The sequence below is a fragment of the Crocuta crocuta genome, unplaced genomic scaffold, assembly GCF_008692635.1.
Source record: "Crocuta crocuta isolate KB4526 unplaced genomic scaffold, BGI_CrCroc_1.0 scaffold1557, whole genome shotgun sequence".
NCBI lineage: Eukaryota > Metazoa > Chordata > Mammalia > Carnivora > Hyaenidae > Crocuta > Crocuta crocuta.
Window position 1 is genome coordinate 71,962 of NW_027530692.1, and position 20,197 is coordinate 92,158.

Here is a 20,197-nt window from a genome sequence, read left to right on the forward strand (position 1 = left end):
CACAAAGGGGTGGCGAACAGCAACGCTGGGCACGGATTGGCCGGAATTAGGACCGGCTCAGGAGAAGACCAAAGACATACGGAAGCCAAGGAGCCAGCAAAGCATAGAAGTGGTGGTTGGTGATTTCCCTGAGGGTTCAGGAACACAAGAGCAGTGGGGTGACACAAGTCGCACCCTTGGCGTCAGGCTCCAGCCAGCAGGAGTATGTCGGTACTAGGCTTGTCATGTACATTAGCGCTCCCAGAGCGCCCTGAAGAAACCGATGGCCTGTCGTTTACTGGGGTCGTTCACTGGTGCGCACGTTTTTCGTGTACGGATTGAGGTTCTAGTTCTGTGCCCCGCCCAGGCTCTGCCTGCGTGCTTTCCCTTCTCCACCACATCAGCCCTTATGGCTGCCGCTCCTCAGGGGTGGCTTCTCAGTGTCACCTGACGGTACACAGGGCTGCTTTCCTACCTCACACGGCACTGCCCCAGAAGCCACTGGTACAGTGACAGAACTGGTGGCACAGCATCACGCTACTACTGGGAAAGCTTACACACGCTTTCACAGAAATGTCAAACTCAACGTTTCTTATTAAGATGAGGACTATCTGGGGGTGCCTGGGTGTCTTAGTCTGTTAAGCGCCTGACTCTTGATTTTGGCTCAGCTCACGATCTCAGGGATTCATGAGTTCAAGCTCCGCAGCCCGTGATGACAGTGCAGAGCCTGCTTGGGATTGTCTCAATGCCCCTCGCCCACTTCCTTTCTCAAATTAAGTTTTAAAAAACCATCTAGGATGTTTTACCATTAACTAGGGATATTTTCACAACGTGGTGACAAACATGGTACCCCATCGATAGAACTGCACCTTTCCAGCTTCAACACTGCACACTGTTATTTGCTACACCGGCTTCAAATTTACCTGTGCCCGTTCTCGAGGCTCAGCGGTTTGCCTTTTCTCGCCCTGACGGGTCTCAAAGACTTTCCATCAGTGGACAGAGAAGCGCGGGATCGCCCCCGCCGCCATATGGCGAGTGGCTGGGCTGGAGNTGGTTCCCCCGACTCTTGTCGCTTCAGCATTTCCCGTCTTCCGTGTAGGCAACGCCAGCCAATCAAAGGACCTTTTACTCTCTTCAAACGCGAAAGAATCCGATCCGATCCGCAGCTACCTTTTGCTGATCGTTGAAGAGCTTTCCCATCAGCTCCTTCGACTTCTGTTTGAAGACCGAAGATATTTGGTTAGATTTAGTTCCTCCTCTTAGTTGTCACGTGTCAGTACCATGTCTGGTTAGCCGCGGACCCTCCCCACCTCCCATCTCTTTAAGTCACGGTGTTAAACCGAATTACTTTTCCTTCCCAACCGCCAGTCTTTACATGCGGGAGGATCTGTTCCCTCTCGCATTTTTTTGCTTCCCTGCCCTAGACCTCTTGACACCGTATTGTGAGGAGGGGAGGTCACACATGTAGCACGCAAATGATGAGTGATTACTAGGGAGTTCAGTTCTGATATGGAGAAGGCAAATGTTAACCACCATTGCCCCACTAGATGTTAACTGACTTAGATTTAAATAAAACTAAAAAAAATATGAAAACCGTTATTTTAAAGAGAATGAAGCAGTAATCAAGTAACTGCAATGCGAATACATTGGATTTTAATCTTTAATATTTAACATTTTTGCTTTAGGGAATATTTTTCCCTCACGCAGGAACTGATTGCTAATTATACAGAAACATGCACATATAAAAAGGACTTCTCCATTTTCCCAGGGTGAAAAAAACATAACTTCCAGCATATTAAAGTGTTTTGTTTTAATTATAATTAAAGTCTTGATCATCTGATTATTAGCTCTGTAACTTACACGTTTAAATTAAACGTTATTAGACAACTATTACCAATTACAAACTTAAGGTGCCACTACTAGGTAAATTGATTCTTCCATGAGCGGATGTACCCCTCCTCCCACCCACTAAGGAAGCACCAACATGGTTAGTTTAATTTTATAAGAAGATGATCCGTTGCTGTAAACGCAAAATCCTGTCTGCACAGTGCTGTGTGTACACATGTGAGCTGACTGATCAGACTGCACAGGCAGCCTCTCGAATGATCAACAGGACGAGCTAAGCTTGGGCTTTCCATGCAGATGGACAGTGTCTGGATCAGGTGATCTGACGTATCCTCAGTAGTAAGCACTCTTCCAATTGCCTCCTCAAAGGCTGCGGCAATGTTGATGGCATCTTTTGCACTCTCAAAATAAGGATAGTTGCCTTTGTCCTTGCACCAGGCCTGGGCTTCTTCCGTGGACACCTGCCCTTCTCTGAGTCAATCTTGTTACTCAAGATCACAAAAGGAAATCTTTTGGGCTCTTCCACATCTGCATAATAAATGAATTCTTTCTTCCAGTTATTTAGGTTCTGGAAGCTTTGAGAATCATAGACACATCAACAGGCAACAGTCAGAACCTCTTTAAAGGGGTATCCTCAGGTTTCTGAATTGCTCCTGGTATCAAATATATTTGTCACATATCTGTTCATTAGAGATCTCTTCCAACTCCACCATCTCCAAGAAGAATTACTTTATATTTTTTAAGAATGTTCTTGGGGCGCCTGGGTGGCTTAGTCGGTTAAGCATCCGACTTTCGCTTAGGTCATGATCTCCCAGTTCGTGGGTTTGAGCCCCGCNTAAAATAAAAAGTTACCATTATGTTCTTTCAGACCTGTACATTTCTCTATGACTGTATGACAGAATGCAGAGTCCCCATCCTTTCTGCACAGAAAGTAACTAGTAACAATAGCTGTCATTTATTGAGCACTCAAGCACATACCAGGCACAACCCTACTGTTGTTCCCTCAGACAGCAGTGAGGGCTCACTTGTCCCCTCCCCCTCAGGTCACAGCTGAGCAAGATGGACACTCAAAGCCAGCTCTCACCCCAAAGACCTTGCTCTCAATCATTCCTCTCTCCTCACAATAAGCACTGCCACCATTCATTACATGCAGGAGGTGAGAAGCACAAATGTGTTTGTAACAACTTCAAAGAGCCTTTTGCTGGCACCATGACAGTTTTACTGATGGCTTTTGTCTTGTGCCAGGCGTTTTCTCAATGATGACTTCCCCTTTGACTCTTCTAATGCTATCACGATAGGAGCTGGTAACCAGGAAACTAGACACAGAAGCTGACTGCTTTGGCTGTGAACAAATTAAGGCAACAACTGAGTAAATGGACTCCATTCTCTTCATTAGGAACACTATGGGGAGTTTGCTAAAATTAATGTCATTAGGATTATTTTTTTAAGTTTTTTATTTTGAGAGAGACAGAGACAGTGCAAGCTGGGGAAGGTCATAAAGAGAGAAGAAGAAAGAGAGAATCCCAAGGAGGCTCCTTATTGCCAGCCAAGACCCTGACAAGGGCTCAAACTCATGAAACTGTAAGATCATGACCTGAGCCAAAACCAAGGGTTGGATGCTTAACTTATTGAGCCACCCAGGTGCCCTAGTACAATGGAATTCTTTTTGAAGAGAGAGAGAGAGAGGGAGAACCTCACACGGAGCAGGAAACAAGCTCATCCAGACAGAGCCCAAGGTCAAGCTGAGTGGGGTCCCAGTGACCCTAGGCAGGGCGCCAGGACACACAAAGAGGGGCACAAACAAACCTGAAACGAAATAGAAGTTCACTAGAAGAGGGGCACTCTGGTCACACGTCACGTGGTTCAGGGCTTTAGTTGCCCCTTGCCTTCGTGGCTCAAGGTGTAGCCGAGAAGGGAAGCAGCTCATCGGAGAGGGGCACTGGGTCAGCCAGAGTGGGTCTTTCGATCCCCTGGAGCAGGGCTTGAGCTCCCCAGGAGCAGGACCCCTCAGTCCCTGGAGCCTGGCTGGAGTCACCCACAGAGGGGCGCCAGGTCACATGAAGCAAAGCTTGAATCATCCTGCGATGAAGCTAGCACAGCACTCATAAGGAGAGGGGCACTTGGTGAGGTGAACAAGACTCCAGCTCACTTGAGTGAGTTCCAGGGCGGCTGGAGCTCTCTTGAACAGTGGCTCTAGCTCACACAGAAAGGGGCTGGTGCAAAACCCAAGTGTTGTCTGATGTTACACAGAACAGGACACAAATCACCCAGAGCATGGCTTGGGGTCACCAGGAGGGAGACTTGTGCTCACCTGATGTGGGTCTTCAGATTCCCCAGAGGGGTAATCTGGGGCAGGAGCTAATCTGGACCTTGGCACAGGCTTCCCAGGAGCGGGACTGAAGGTTACTTGGAGCAGGACTTGAGCTCACATGGAAAGGACTTGAGCTCACCAGGATCAGAGCTTGAGGTCACCTTGAGCAGGTTGTGAGGTCATGCTGGGCGAGGCTCAAGGTCAGAGATAGCATCATCTCACTCCAAGTGGAGCTCATGCTCAACTGGAACAGAGCCTGAAGTCACCTGGAGGGGGGCCAGAAGCCACTCAGAGACAGTTTTTTGCATACTTCAAGTGTGGCATGAGCTCACTGGGCATTGGGCTCGAGATCACCAGAGCAAGGCTTCAACTCACCTAGAATGGGGCATGATGTGACCCAGGACAGGGCTTTTACTCAACCAGAGTGGGGCTTGAAGTTACCTGGAGTGGGGTACTAGGTCACCTGGAGAGGGTCAGAAGCTTACCCAGAACAGAGCTTGAAGTCATCCAGAGTGGGACTCCAAATTTCTTCAAATGGGCCTTGAAGTCACGTGGAGAGGTCACTAACTTTCTAGGAGTGGGGCTTGATCTTCCCCGGAGTGGGTGCCAGTTCATCCTAATAAAGCCTCATGCTCAACAGGAGAATGGCTTGAGGTCACCCAGAGTATGGCACCAGATTCCACGGAGGGGGGCTCTTGTTAATCCACCGTGGGTTCCAGCTCACTTGGTGTGGTGCTTGAGCTCACCCGGAGCTAGGCTTGACATCACACAGCAGGTAGCTTGTGCTCACTCAGAGAAAGGCTTGTGCTCAGGAGCAAAGCTTGTGGCCATCCATAGCAGAGTATGGGCTCATACAAACTGGGCCTCAAGGTTACCCACTATAGGAGGTGAGGGGTTTTGCATACCCAAATTTAGTATGAGCTCACTAGACTCAGGACTCAAGGTCAACCAGAGTAGTCACAAGCTCATCCTGAGAAGGGCTTGAGGTCACCTACAGGGAACAGGAGCTCAAAGCAGGGATCTAGGTCATCCACTACATGTCTTGATGTCACTTGGAGCTGAGCAAGTAGTCACCTGGAGCAGGGCTAGAGGTCACCAGGAGTATGGCATGAGCTCACAAGGAGTGGGGCTCTGAGGTCATTTGGAGGAGGGCTTGAATTCACTTGGAGCGTGTCTCAAGGTCATGCTGAGTGGTATTCAAGGTCACAGGAGCAGAGCTTGAGGATGAATGGAGATATGAGGGATACAAGGTCACAGGGAGTGAGGCACCTACTCACCTGAAGTGGGGTTCTTATTCAACCAGAGATGGGTGTGAGATCACCAGGAGTGGGGAATGAGGTCAGATGTAGGGGAAGCATGAGCTCATCTGAATTGGGTCTCAATGTCACCTGGAGTGGGTCATAGCTCATCTGGAACAGGGCATGAACTCATCAGGGACAGGGCTTGATCTTGCAGGAGGTGTGGCATCAGTTCAAAAGTGGTGTTCTGAGAGGGACTTGAGGGCACTCTGAGCAGAGCTTGAATTCAATGGCGCAGGACATGAAGTATCTTGAAGTGGGGTATGAGGTCACCCTGAGCATGGCTTGTGCTCAACTGGAGTTGGGCACAAGCTCACCAGAAGCTGGGTTCTAGGTTACTGGCAGCAGGGATCGAGTCCACCCAGAACAGGCTCTTGCTCATAGGGAGCAGGGTACCAAGTCACCTGCAATGGGGCTTGATGTCACCTGGGGCGGGGCACAAGCTCCCTTGATAGGGATTCATGTTCTGCAGCAGCAGTTATCATGCTTACCCGGAAGAGGTCACTGGGAGTTGGGACTGAATACTTTTAAGTGTCTGGACACATGTGGACAAATGGCTATATAAAAATGCTGTACCAATTTATCTGGCCACCGGCAGTGAGAAGCAGCATGACTCTCAATCCACATCCCTTATTTTTCAGCAGCTTCGCTTAATATTTAATATCTTACAGTTTTATTTCTTTGTCCCATAGTGTCTGAGTGAGGTCATATCTTTCCAAAATACTGTTTCAATTGTCACGTCCCAGTACCTTTTGTTCTTGCTCTCCCCTACAAACCCTCCAAGATACAGGAACTAACTAAAGGAAACGCTTTTACTTAAAGCAGTACTTAAATAAATTCATTTCCCTCACCCAAGTGTCCTCCCTTTTGCAAGCAACTTGTTTTTGTCAACTACAGAAAGATTTCTGCAAAGATGGACATTCAGACCTCAGTTCAAATAGATTAGTTTTGAGTAACAGGGGACAAAAGTTCAAATAGATTAGTTTTGAGTAACAGGGGACAAAAGTTCAAATAGATTAGTTTTGAGTAACAGGGGACAAAAGTTCAAATAGATTAGTTTTGAGTAACAGGGGACAAAAGTTCAAANCCCAAGCTTTCTATAGTTTTCAGCATACATATCTTTTACATCTTTGGTTAGGTTTATTCATAGGTACTTTATGGTTTTTAGTTGCAATTGTAAATGGAGTCAGTTTCTTTACCTCTCTTTCTGTTGCTTCATTATTGATGTATAAAAGTGAAACTGATTTTGTACCCTGCAACTTTGCTGGATTGATGTATCAGTTCTAGAAGTCTTTTGGTGGAGTCTTTTGGGTTTTCCATGTAGAGTATCGTGTAAGACAGACATCTTACTTTAATATTTAAAATTAAACTCAAGGAGTGTTATAGTTAAATCCAGTTTTTTAAATTAAAGATATATTAGATGATCAAAATATGAAAGGAAATAAGGTCCTTGAATACAAGAGGACTTTTTTTTTTTATAAAACATAATGTTAGGAGAGAACTAGGATAAAATCCTTCTTAAAAAGGAAGAATTGTGTGACCTGTATGTGTGGTTCTCATTTCTCTTAATGCCTCATGTCAGTACTCACATCAGTCAATGCTCACTTTTAAGTGAAGTTTGTACACAAAATTAGATACTGGCTTTGTTTCAGACTGCAACTACTTTGCCAATACTTGCCAAAAAAAAAAGGTTTTGAAGGTACAGAAGTGCAATATTGAGGAAAGTGTTCACAAAGTTCCTAAAATAAATGTGTCTTTTTCTGATTGTTTGTGTGTTTGTTTGTTTTGCCTTTAATGTGAGATCCAACAGCAGCACTTGGATTTTTGGCAGTTAGAAACAGCATTTGACAAAGGACTTACCTCAGAATGACTTTTACAATACTCTGGGATTAATCGGCAGCAGAATTCGTTTTATTTAACAATTTTTTAAAAATACAAAGCTGTAGTAACATTTACATAGCAAAAAACTTGTCATTTCAAAAAGTTTTTAAATACAAAATAAATAGAGGTGTGNTGCCTCTGGTAACCTCAACTCTAATTTGGTCTCTATAAATTTGCCTATTGCAGATATTTCTGTAAGTAAAATGATACAATGATATAATATTTGTCCTTTTAACTGATGTGAGTACTGACATGAGGCCTCTTTCTCACTTAGCATATATTCTCAGGTTCACTTATGTGTCATACATATCAGAACTTTATATGTAAGTATATGTGAGAACACACACAAACACACATGTGTGTATATGTATTTACATATGTTTATGTAAAGGTGTATATATACCTCATNAGATAAAAACTCATGAATCAAATGGTCTGTTCTGAAGGAAATATTTTGTGCTTGGACAATTATCAATCCTACACTTCAAAATTGTTTATTTATGCATATTTCACTTTTTCGAGCGGTGTCCTTGATTTTAGTTTTTAGTTTTCACATTATAGAAGAAAACAAAATGTTCCTTCTAGGTCAAAAAGGAAACATACTGATTTCCTTTGGTAGGTTTTTAGTTCAGACAAGAGAAGGTAATGAACTATTTTTTTGCTTTCTTGTATTTGACAACTGAGCTCATGCTTATGAATGTTTTAATTGAAACTATTGGGAAAATCCTGACCTTAAGACCACTAGATTAGGATTTTAATTCTTTACTAAGTCATTTCCTTGACCTGATTTCAGTTAATTTTCTGGTAAATAGATAATTTATGGAAACAAAAAGAATCTTTAGGCACAAATTTTGAAGTATTCAGATCTTTAAGATGAAAAATAATGGGTAGTGTGAAATATACTTTTATTTTTTAATGCAAATTAAAATAAAACATAGATTTTTTTTGTACTATTAAATCAATTTATTTTCCCAAAGCTTTATTGAGATTTATATATCACACAATCCACCCATTTAAAGTATACAAGTCAGTGGTTTTTAGTATATCCAGAGTTGTGCAACCATCACTGTTCTCTGATGTTGGAACACTTAATTACTCCAGAAAAAATCCTGTAGTTAATAGGATCACTCCCTATTCTCTACTCCTTCCCACTCCAGCACAGATGATGGTATGCAACAATATTTCTATTTTAGTAAATTTGCTTATTATAGCTATTTCATATAAATAGGATTGTATGAACCAAATGATATTTGAAATATGTTTGACAAGTAATTTTGGTTGTTTTGTGCATTGGGGCAGTATACCACTGAAATATGTGTGTAGAAACTAATTATTATTTATGTGTATGAAAGTTTCCACATTAGGCATTCTTGTAAACACACCATTCTCATTGTTATTATGGTTTGATCTCATGACAATTCCTGTTCCTAACAAAATTTTGATTCTGTTGCCTTTTTCAAAGACTTCAAGATTTAACAAATAGATTTAATGTAATGAATTCTTAAAAGGCATTTGGGTACTCTTCATTGTGCTGGTAATCACATATGTATCCAGAGACAAATGCTTGTTTTATTTAATTAGTTGTCTGTAATTTTAAATGAAAATTAAAATGAAGTAAGTAAAATTACCAGANTGGAATGGGGCCTCAGTTCTTAAACACAAAAGCTCTCAGGTGATATTGATACTGCAGATCTCAGATGATGCTTTCAAGGACCAGAAAATAGAAATTTACTCAAGATTACATTTCAAATTAGTAGAAGAGCTTTGGGATAGCACACAGGCCTCTGGCTTGTTATGCTTTTCTCCACTATAAGCATAAAACTATTAACACTAATAAATGAATTAGCAAATTGCAACATACAAACATTATATACATAAATAAGTGTTTCTACATACTAATAACGAATTCAAAAAGGAAAATTAAGAAAATAATCCCTTTAGAATTGCACCAAAAATAAAAGTACATAAAAATAAATGTAAGAAAGAAGATAAAACTATAAGACAGTTATGAAAAAACTGAAGACAAACAGGGAAAAATATTCCTCCATGGGTTAGAGAGTTAGTATTATTAATATAAATACTGCCTAAACCAATCTACAGTTTCAGTTCAATTTCTATAAAAATACCAATGGCATTTCATACAGAAGTACAACAAATAATGCTAAATTTGTTTGGAAACAGAAGAGAACCCGAGTCACTAGAGCAAACTTAAAAAAGAAGAACAAAGCTGAAAGCATCAGATTTTCAGATTTCAAATTCTATTGCAAATTTGTAGTAATCCAAAGAGCACTGTACAGAAACAGACAGGTCAATAGAATAGAATAGAAAGGCCAGAAATAAACCTACATTTAAGTGGTCAGTTAGTCTATGATGAAGCAGGAAAGAATGTCCAATGGAAACAAGACAGTCTCTTCAGCAAATGGTGTTGGGAAAATATGTTAGCAACATGGCAGAAGAATGATATTCTGGATCACTTTTTTACATCTTACACAAAATTAACTAAAAATGGATTAAAGACCTAAATGTGAAAAGTGAAACCATGAAAATCTTTACTGCCTAGAAGAAATTATAGACAGTAAGCCTTTTCACATTTGTCTTAGGGATATTTATCTGGTACTGTCTCCACAGACAAGGATAACAATAGCAAAAATAAATGTGACTATATCAGATTAAATTTCCTCTGCTTTTGCACAGAAGAGTCAACAAAATGAAAAGACAACCTGGTGAATGGGAAAAGGTATTCCCAAATGTTATATCCAACCAAGATTAACATCCAAAACATAAAAATAAGTCACGCAACTCAATATTAAAACAAAAAATCTGTTTGAAAAACAGCAGAGGACCTAAATAAATATTTCCAAAGAAGACATTTATATGTTCAAAAGGAATATGAAAAGATGACTCAACATCACTCATCATCAGGGCAATGAAAACCAAGTGAAATGCCAACTCACACATGTCTTATTACTACCGTGTATAAACAAGGAACAACAGGTGTTGATGAGGATGTGAGGAAAGGGGAACCCTTAGGTACTGTCAGTGGGAATGTAAACTGGTGCAGCCACTCTGGAAAACAGTATGGAGTTTTCTCAAAAAATATAAAGTACAACTACAATATAATCTAGTAATTCCAGTTGTAAGAATTTATCCAAAGAACACAAAAATACAGATGCAGAGGGATATATGTACCCTAATGTTTACAGTAGCATTATCACAATAGTCAAAATATGGAAACAGCCTGAGTGTCCATCCACTGATGAATGGATAAATTAAAAATAGTGAGAGGAATTGGTTAAATAGATAAAGGGGATTAAGTGGTACAAACTTCCTGTTGAAAATGAGACATGCAGATTTAATGTGCAGCAATGGGAATATACTCAATACTGTAGCAACTTTGTAAGGTGACAGAGGGTCATTAGAGTTATTGTGATGACTGTTTTATATGACTAGGTTATATCCCTGTAACTAATATGATAATGTGTATCAATTATTTCTCAATTGAAAAATAATACAGAGGTGTCCAGTGACTCGGTTGGATAAATGGCTCTTGATTTAGGCTTAGGTTATGATCTCAGGGTCGTGGGATGGAGTACCATGTTGGGCTCTGCTCTGAGCATATCGCCTCCTCAAGATTGTCTCCATCTCATGGCTCCCCACTCCAGTATGTGTGTACTTTCTATCTCTCTAAAATAAATCTTAAACAAAAATTGAAATATAGTTATTTCCTTTGTCTTAGTTTAGTATAAAATGAAAAAATATGATGAAAATTCTTTGGTTGCTTCTAGACCTAAAAATATGTAAATTAGAAAAAAGTAGTGAAATGGTAATGTTATGCTTGAAAAATACCAGAAGATCGACCTCTAATTCTTCAATATTATGTGGCTTCTTGAAGCTAGCCTTGTTTGCAACATTTATTGTTGTCTTAAACGCTGGTATCTGTCCTACAAGAAGATTGGCTACCCATAGATGTGGAACAGTAAGACTCAGTTCAACAAAAGACCACAAGGGAGTTTGATTTTGAATACATAAGTTTGAATACAAAAGTTTATTAATCACAGGTCATGGGGAACATAACAGCAGGTCTCTAAGTGTCTGGGAAGTCAGGAAAGGAATAGGCGGAGTGATGACGGGTGGGACTGGGCACATACCTTTATTAGGGTTTGAGGAAGAAGTGCTTTAGTGTTCCTGGGCTAAGACTGCATTGGTCAATTCAAACCAAGAAAAGCACAGTTTTGGAGAATGATTATAGAATTTTCATTTAAGGGGTGCGTAAAGAGAGGGCCTTTGAAGGTGGATAGACTGCTTATCACAAGGGCTATTGGAGAAGGCATATCAATAACTTACATTTTCTTGTCACTTCAGGGCTACTCTCTAGAACAGGTGCTTATATGTGGGACCAGTGGCAATTGAAGGCCTCTGTACTAAACATAGAAGGAATTCCACAACAAAGAGCCAATCTTCAAAGACAGGGAAGATTTGATTAATTGTCCCCCTCTTTCTTTTTTCCTACTTTACTTCCTTCTCTTCTTTCTTTCCAATCCCCTTCCATTCCACTTTCATTCTTCTTTCCTTCCTGCCTTTTAAAAAAACACCTTCTCCTTTGGCTCCAGATGTTTAACTAAATTTAATCGAGCCGACACTACTGGAAAAGGGGTTTCATAGACCACACTCAGCAAAGAACAGTCTTTGTAAGAATATTTTAGAAAGCTCACTAAACAGATAAACAAAGTATATCCATAAACAGCAAGAAATTCTAAAGTGTGAAATTTTGATTTCCAGAGTAACTAGATCACAAAATTAAAAATGCCCAACTAATTAAAAAAATACATGGCATATGAAGAAACTGGAAACTATGGCACATTCTCAGGAAAAGAATCAATTGATCAGAAACGGTCCTAAGGCTGCATAGATATTAAATTTGCTAGAAAAATATTTTAAGTCAATTACCTTAAATATACACAAATAGAAAAAGAAACTATATACAAAACACTAAAGTAAATTAGTAGAATAATGTCTCAACAAAAGGAGATTATCAATAGAGAAAATTATGGAGTAGAACCAAAAAGATACCAAAATTACAATAACTAAAATGAAAATCCACTTTGCAGCTAAATGACAGTTTTTAGAGTCTTAAGAAATAATGAACCTAACTGAATAAAAGACAAATGCAGTTAGTACGAGAAGGAGAAAGAAAAAAGAATAAATAAAAATCAACTGAGCCCAAGAGATCTGTGAAACACCATCTAGCACATAGAGAGAAAGAAAAAACATATAATTTAACTGAAAATTTTATTCATTAAAGTATAACCTCCCAAAAAGACAACTTATAGAATAGGAGAAAATATTTGCAAATCACAGATCTGATAAGATCTAAAAGTCTATAATAACTCACAAAGACTCTTACAGGTCACATGAGTATTTGCTGTTGCTGATTATTGTGGAATATAATGACCAATAATTAGTGACTTTTCTAACCCCAGTTTTATAAAAGTGTATTCCTTATTGAGTATGGTCACCAAAGCTTTTATTCCATTATTTCAAAAGTTAGTCAGAGACCTCAAGAGATTGACAAAGTTTCTGAAAACACTATGATAAAGTAAAGAGAGAGAGAGAAGAAAAGACAAAGGCAAAAGAAACAAAATCCAACAAGTTTTTTCTCATTGGTTTTGTTTTGGTTACTGCTTCTATATTTAGTCAGTTCATTTTCAAATTTGGCATTGTCCTGCTTACAGTGAGCCTAAATGGCATACGGGTTAAACCTTTGGATTTTCTCATGACTCTTCAGAGTATATGGCCCATCCTAATCATGCGTACAATTGTTGCTTCACCAGTATATGCAGAAACTTTTTGATACACTTGAACCCCCTAAACAATCTCACTTTCCAGATTTCCCTCTTAGACTTTCAGCCTGTCTTTGGTTTATTTCAATTTATTTTTTCTCTAGCCATAGTCACGTAATATATAGCAATATTTATAAGCTATTTGTTGTACAAGAATTGCTTGTTCATTTGTCTTTCAGTGTGTTTTGAGGTAGTGGGGAGAGGGAGAGAATGTACTTTCACAGCTGCTCTACTCTAATATAGTTCTTTTATTTTTAATGTTTTATTTATTTCTAGGAGAGAGAGAGAGAGAGAGAGAGACATCGTGAGCAGGGGAGGGTCAGAGAGAGAGGGTGTCACAGACTCTGAAACAGGCTCCAGGCTCTGAGCTGACAGTCAGCACAGAGCCCGTTGCGGGGCTCGAACCCACGAACCGTGAGATCATGACCTGAGCGAAAGTCGATCACTTAACCGACTAAGCCACCCAGGCGCCACTCTAATATAGTTCTTAATTACAAAAAACAAATAAACACATTTTCTGTCAGTCTTGTACGGAAAGCATAATCAGGTCAGGTGAATTAGGAGGAGCTTAATGGAGGACCATGAAGGAGAACAAGGGGAAAATAGTTGGAGAAGGAGGGAGGCAAACCATGAGTGAGAGACTCTTGAATGCTGAGAACAAATTGAGGATTGATGGGGGTGTGGAGGAAGGGAAGGGGGTTGATGGGTATGGAGGAGGGCACTTGTAAGGATGAGCACTGGGTATTTGTTATATGGAAACCAACTTGACAATAAACTATGCAGGGAAAGAAAAGTAACTTTTGACTTTTAATATATGTCAAATTTTTAAAACACAGTGGCCAGTAGAATCAAATTAAGCCTTTCCCTATGCACCACATCCAAATGGGGACATGATGTCCTAGAAACAGCGAGTCCTATAATAGGATTCCATTTTACTTCTTAGCCTCTATGGGTCTTTATAATTAAATTTAGCTATTAGCCCAATTTACTCAAATTTTTAACAAGGACTTCTTTGTACTTCAGCCTGTCCTCCCAACCCTCAACTTTGTAACTAGTTAGGGGAGGGAAAGTGGAAGAAGGCCTTTGAACAAAAATCAAAAGCCCTTCTGGAGGTTAAACTTGGTGAAAGTGGGTGAAGAAAAACAATTCTGCTACAGCAGATGTTCAGATTATCAAAAGAGAAAGCTTTTGCTTTATATTCAACAAGTTAAATTTTTAAAAGTTTAGCTTTTTTATTTAGAAGGAAATGAAATGAAGTGTGTGTTTGAAGATAAGTCTATATTAGTGCCTATANACAATGTGGATTTGGAGTTGCTTTGTTTTAATCCTGTAATTTCATGACAATGAAATATAGGTGATCCGGGCATCTGAGATCAAATAAGTTTTTAACATTGCCACAGTATCATAGGTATGTGTAACATCAAACTGGGGGGGCGGGGGCAGGCAGCTTTACAAACCATAATCTATTCCAAATTAGAAAATTGTGTATATGGCTGACCTGAAAAATCAGAATTACTCATGCAACATGGAAAAGGCAGATTAGTTAGCTGCACCATAATATTCTCTATCAGAGACGCTTATTTCCATGTTGAAAGGATGCTTCATACGTATGTAGTATTTGCATTACCACTTTGTTAGAATCATGTGAGTTCTGCATTTTACAATGTATAATGTACCCCATTCTGAAAGGTAATTTTATTATACTACAGTTGGTTCTTTTTTTTTTTTTTTCTAGGAGAGAGAGAGACAGCGTGAGCAGGGGAGGGTCAGAGAGAGAGGGAGTCACAGACTCTGAAACAGGCTGCAGGCTCTGAGCTGGCAGTCAGTACAGAGCCCGACGCGGGGCTGGAACCCACGAACCGTGAGATCATGACCTAAGCGAAAGTCGGACGCTTAACCGACTAAGCCACCCAGGCGCCCCGATGTATAACTTTTGACTCCTTCAAAACGGAACTACCAGTAGCCTACTGTTGACTGGAATATTTACTGATTAAATAATATAAACAGTTGATTAATACATATTTTATGTTATCTGTATTATATACCATAATGTCACAGTAAGATATAGAAAAATTTTATTTAAAAAATCATAAGGTAGAGAAAATACATTTACAGTCCTATGCTATAAAAATGTATGAATAGGTAGACCTGTGTAGTTCGAACATCTGTTGTTTGAGGCTCAGCTGTATTTTGGAAGTAGTACATGTGAGCAACTAAGCTTATGAAATTACAAAGAACTAAAATGAACTCTTAATACAGCCACATCTACAGGACAGGATGATGTAGTCTACTATAGGTCTACTATGGAGATAGCTCTGAATTGTAGGAAGTCTACTCTGGCCTCAGAGACAAAATTTGTACAGTGAGCTTCTGCTTTCTTAATTTGAGAATTAAAGATGTATGATGGAAGGAATAACTACTTGCCTGGTCAAGCTTTAAGGGTCTGCTTGGAACCTTCAGCTTCCTGTGCTATTTCTATAGTGTCCAGGCTAAACCCTAGATGGTCCCCAGAAATTTAGAGCACTTAAATTGTGTTTAATGTAACACAGGGGTCAGTATACTGTTTCTATAAACAGGCAGATGATAAATATCTGTTGAAAGTAGTTNAGTAAAATTCTATTTCCAAAATCTGTGTTTGCTAACCTGTGCAGTAGAGCAAGCTCTTCTAAATGGGCACACATACTTCAAGAGATTCATAGGTATTAAACTCTGGAGGAATTGAAGTAGGAATAAAATAACACAGATTTATATTTATTAAGTCAAAGTGAAACTTACCATTTATCTTTTATCAGTATGAGCAGCACACCACAGTCACTCTAGCAGTACTGTGATCACTACAAGAAAATATTAAAATTGTATATTAAAGCTGTAATAGAAATCACAGATCTATTCATATTTCATTATAGTTGCAGCTGAGATCTTAAGATAGTCTTACCTTCATCACTACTTTGTAATTGTATATTATGTCCTCCCCCCCCCATGAATCAAGGACAAACCTATTCTACATGAGTATACAATTAAATGTTATGTGATTACATATATTCTATATATACTTCAGCTTTTTAAATTTTGATATCTGTACTTCAGTTTAGTTTGTTTTCTTCCAAATACTCTGTCTTATTTCCTGCAGTAAACACATTATTCCGAGAAGGTGTCCCAAGGGTTGAGTTGATGGCCCAGGGGACAGAAGCTCCATCTTGCTGCTACATTGCCTTGGAGAGAACCTGGCTTGTCCAGTGATTCTGTCCCTCTGCTCCCACCCACTGAGGGGTTCTTGTCTCCCGATCTGCCTGTAATGCCTTGTTCTTTCCGCATTCATGACAGCACGGCCTTCACGCCCAGCCGGCTCTGCTACCCTAGGCCAGATACAGACATTTGCATCTGTCTCCACCTTGTGTTATGTTGTATTTGTTAGTTTATGTTCATTCCTTAGCCTGAGAGGGACAGTCACCTCTGAAACCCACTGGGTCTGTGATGCCTTTTGGGAAGGAACCACTTCTCCTGTCCTTGGGGAACCCTACCAAGCGTAATGTGCAGTTAGATGATGGTGACCTTGTGCCTTTCTAAGCATGCCAGTGACTCCCTGCCTGGAGCCTGGGCCTGCTCCAGGGAAGATCTGTGTGACAAAATGATGATGCACACAAACCTAGGGTTAAGACACTTGCTCACCTCTCGATTCTAACTGCCTGCTTTGGGAAAATGACTGTGTTTATTATCTCTGAGCTTCAATTTCCTCATCATAATAGGGCATTATACTTACCTGATAGATGTTGTGAAAAGTAAACAACACATTGACTCTAAGAAGATGGCCTAGCATAGTGCTTGGTGCATGGCTAATGTTCAGTAACTGGCAGGTAGTATTTGCCCTGGCTGGTATATTAGCTAGGTACTTTAGCTTCTGGTGGTTTGCTACAAATATTTGGAATTACCTGGATCTCTACCTTCATCTTTGCATTGTGCCCATGTGCCTGCCTCCAAATTTCTCCTTTTGTGAAGACATTAGCCCCCTCTATAGGCCCCATCTCTAAGTAAGTTCACGTTCTGAGGGATAGGACTTCAATATAAATTTAAGGTTGATAACAATTTGGTCCATAACACCACCCAACAATCCAGTATTAAAATAAGGAAAGGGAGGGGCACGTGTGTGGCTCAGTTCATGATTTCATAGTTCATGGAATCAAGCCCTGCATCAGACTGTCAGAGTGGACCCTGCTTTAGAAACTCTCTCCTCTGTGCCCCCACCCCACTGTGCCTCTCTGTCTCTCAAAATTAAAATAAATAGATTTAAAAATTAATTAAATTAGGAAAATGAGCCAAGGAAAAGCAATATTACCAATATCCCAAAGAGCACAGACAGACTATTGGTGTGATGAACAGTCTTTAACTCAGGTGTCAATTTGTGACTAAGGAAGGAAAGATTTTTGCAAAAAAGATTTAAAGCTAAGGGACTGAAATCCAAATTCATTACCAAGCAATCAATAATTAACTTAGAGCATTACCATTTAGGAAGACGTAAGTATGCCTGGACTTCTTAAAATGCTATTTGGGGACAGTTTTGACAAGCCATTTGTCACATAAACACATACAGAAATTGATGGTGTGAGTTGTATTATATTGACAAGTACTTTAGTACTTATCAGAACTTATTTTTGAGGATATTGATTTATCAAATTAACTGACAAATAATAACTGAATACTCGAAAGCAGCATAATTATACTTAAACTGTGCCTGTGAGGGTACCTGGGTGGCTCAGTTGGTTGAGTGTCCGACTTCGGCTCAGGTCATGATCTCACGGTTCGTCGGTTCAAGCCCTGCGTCAGGCTCTGTGCTGACAGCTAGCTCAGCATCTGGAGCCTGCTTCAGATTCTCTCTGACTCTCCCTCTCCCTCTCTCTCTGACCCTCCCCTGCTCACACTGTCTTTCTCTCTCGGAAATAAAACAAACAAACAAACAAACACCTTGTGCCAATGAGATGTCTTAGTTGGCAAGAAGATTCTTGAATTCCTTCTCATATGTCAAGATTCAGGTAACTACACAATTGCTGCTTTTTTGAATACTTACTTTTTCTTTTAAATTAAAAAGAAGTTTATTTATTTTTGAGAGAGGGAGACATAGCATGCGTAGGGGAAGAGCAGAGAAAGAATGAGACAGAATCTGAAGCAGACTCCAGGCTTCGAGTTGTTAGCACAGGGCCTGACATGGGGCTTGAACCCACGAACTATGAAATGACCTGAGCCAAAGTAAGATGCTTAACTGACTGAGCCACCCAGGTGCTCCAATACTTGCTTCTTCTTGAGAAAATGTTTTTCAGAAAAGAAAATCCTGTCATATCCAAGGAACATGCTGGACCGGAGGTTCAAATGTTCATTTTTCTATCCTCAAAAATGTGAGATATATAGTTGCCTGCCTTGTAATTAACAGTAACAACAACAAACACTATCTTCTGTTTAGAAATACTGTCTTAGTTGCTTTCTTCAAATGAAAAGTTGGCCTTGTTTGAATTAGAAGCTGGTGAGTGTTGGAATATATTATCCCCAAATGTGGCAACTTTATATAGTGAATATTTCTCTGACTTTCCCTACAGCACAGTATGGAAAGAAAAATACTCAGTGTGCGGTAGGCACAATTTTCTGCCAGTGGACACTCACAAGGCTACATTGTGGAAACAGAAACGGCTCAAATTGTTCTTTGTCCTGGGACTCCTACTTTAGCAGCCAGAAGTGAATTCATTATAATGTGATTGGCAGCCTCTCCTTCTGTTTAGTGTGTACTTAATGCCATGAGTACAGTAATGCATTCTGTGCTCTCTGCCGCCTCTAGCTTTGCCTTTTACTGGTCTGGTCTTCTCCTTGTCACCTGTTCCTCTAGTCTCACTACTTTCTGAAGTGTAGAGACCAGCAAACTTGTGACTGCTTGCCTCAAATCATAGGAAATGGTTAGACGAATAAATTTCCCCTAGTCCAGTAGAAACCACTTTGTTCTCACATCTGGGCTGGTCAGCCAGCCAACAAATATCTATTAAGTTCTGTTGATGAGCTGGGAAGGGGCAGAGAGAGAGGGAGAGAGAAAATCCAAACCAAGTTCTGTGCTGTCACTACAAAGCTCGATGTAGGGCTCGATCACATGAACTGTGAGATCCTGACCTGAGCTGAAAAGTAAGAATACACTGCTTAACCAACTGAATCACTCAGGTGACTCTAAAGGTGCTATTTTTTTTTAATGTATTCAGACCACCATTTCTCAACTTTAATATACATTTGAATCACTAATGAGGATCTAGTTAAAAAGCAAATACTGATGCACTAGGTCTGGAGTGGTACCCAATACTGCATTTTTTATAGGCACTCAGGAATGATTATGCTCTTGATCCACAGACCATGCTTCAATAGCACTAGATCAATGGTTTTTCATCTTGTGATATGTTGGTATTGCTTAGAATCCTTTGAGAAAAATACTCCAACCTGGGTCACATCCCCTAAAATCCCGAGATTTAACTGGTCTGAAGTATTCCCTGGACATTGGTATTTTGAAGACTCTACAGGTGGTTTAATATGTACTGTTATGGAGAGGATTACTTTTGAATATGTAAGAAGCAGATTTATCTTTTTCAAAGAGAGAAGAAGTCCTCTTTTTTGTCATGTCGTGGAAGAAAAATCCCTTTTTCACTGTCCTTTTAGGTTCTCACTTGCAGCAAGAAGAGATTAACAAGTCAAAAGCATGCAAGTTTATTTAATGTTTTATGTAACAAATCAAAATTCATAAAGAAATGAAGACCATTGAAGAAATGATAAAATCTGGGTGTTTTTATTCTAGCTTTTCTTTCAACTAAAAAAACCATNGTCCATCCATGTTGCTACACATACATATGTTTATTATAAATCATCTCTTTCCATTTACTAGAATTTAAGAGTTAGAGTTTTGTCTGTTTTTACCTAGACACATTGCAATGCCTAGAATTCTGCCTGAGGCTTTAGTAATTATTTGATAATGTTAATAATAAGTGTATGTTTGAATTAAATTTATATGGGAATAGACTGATCCT

General features: G+C 39.9%; 1 pseudogene; it reads right to left on the reverse strand.

Moving 5' to 3' along the window:
• Positions 1–2,085: 2,085 nt before the first annotated feature.
• Positions 2,086–17,176, reverse strand: LOC144235687 (ras-related protein Rab-9A-like; annotated as a pseudogene).
• Between the last annotated feature and the right edge of the window lie 3,021 nt (positions 17,177–20,197).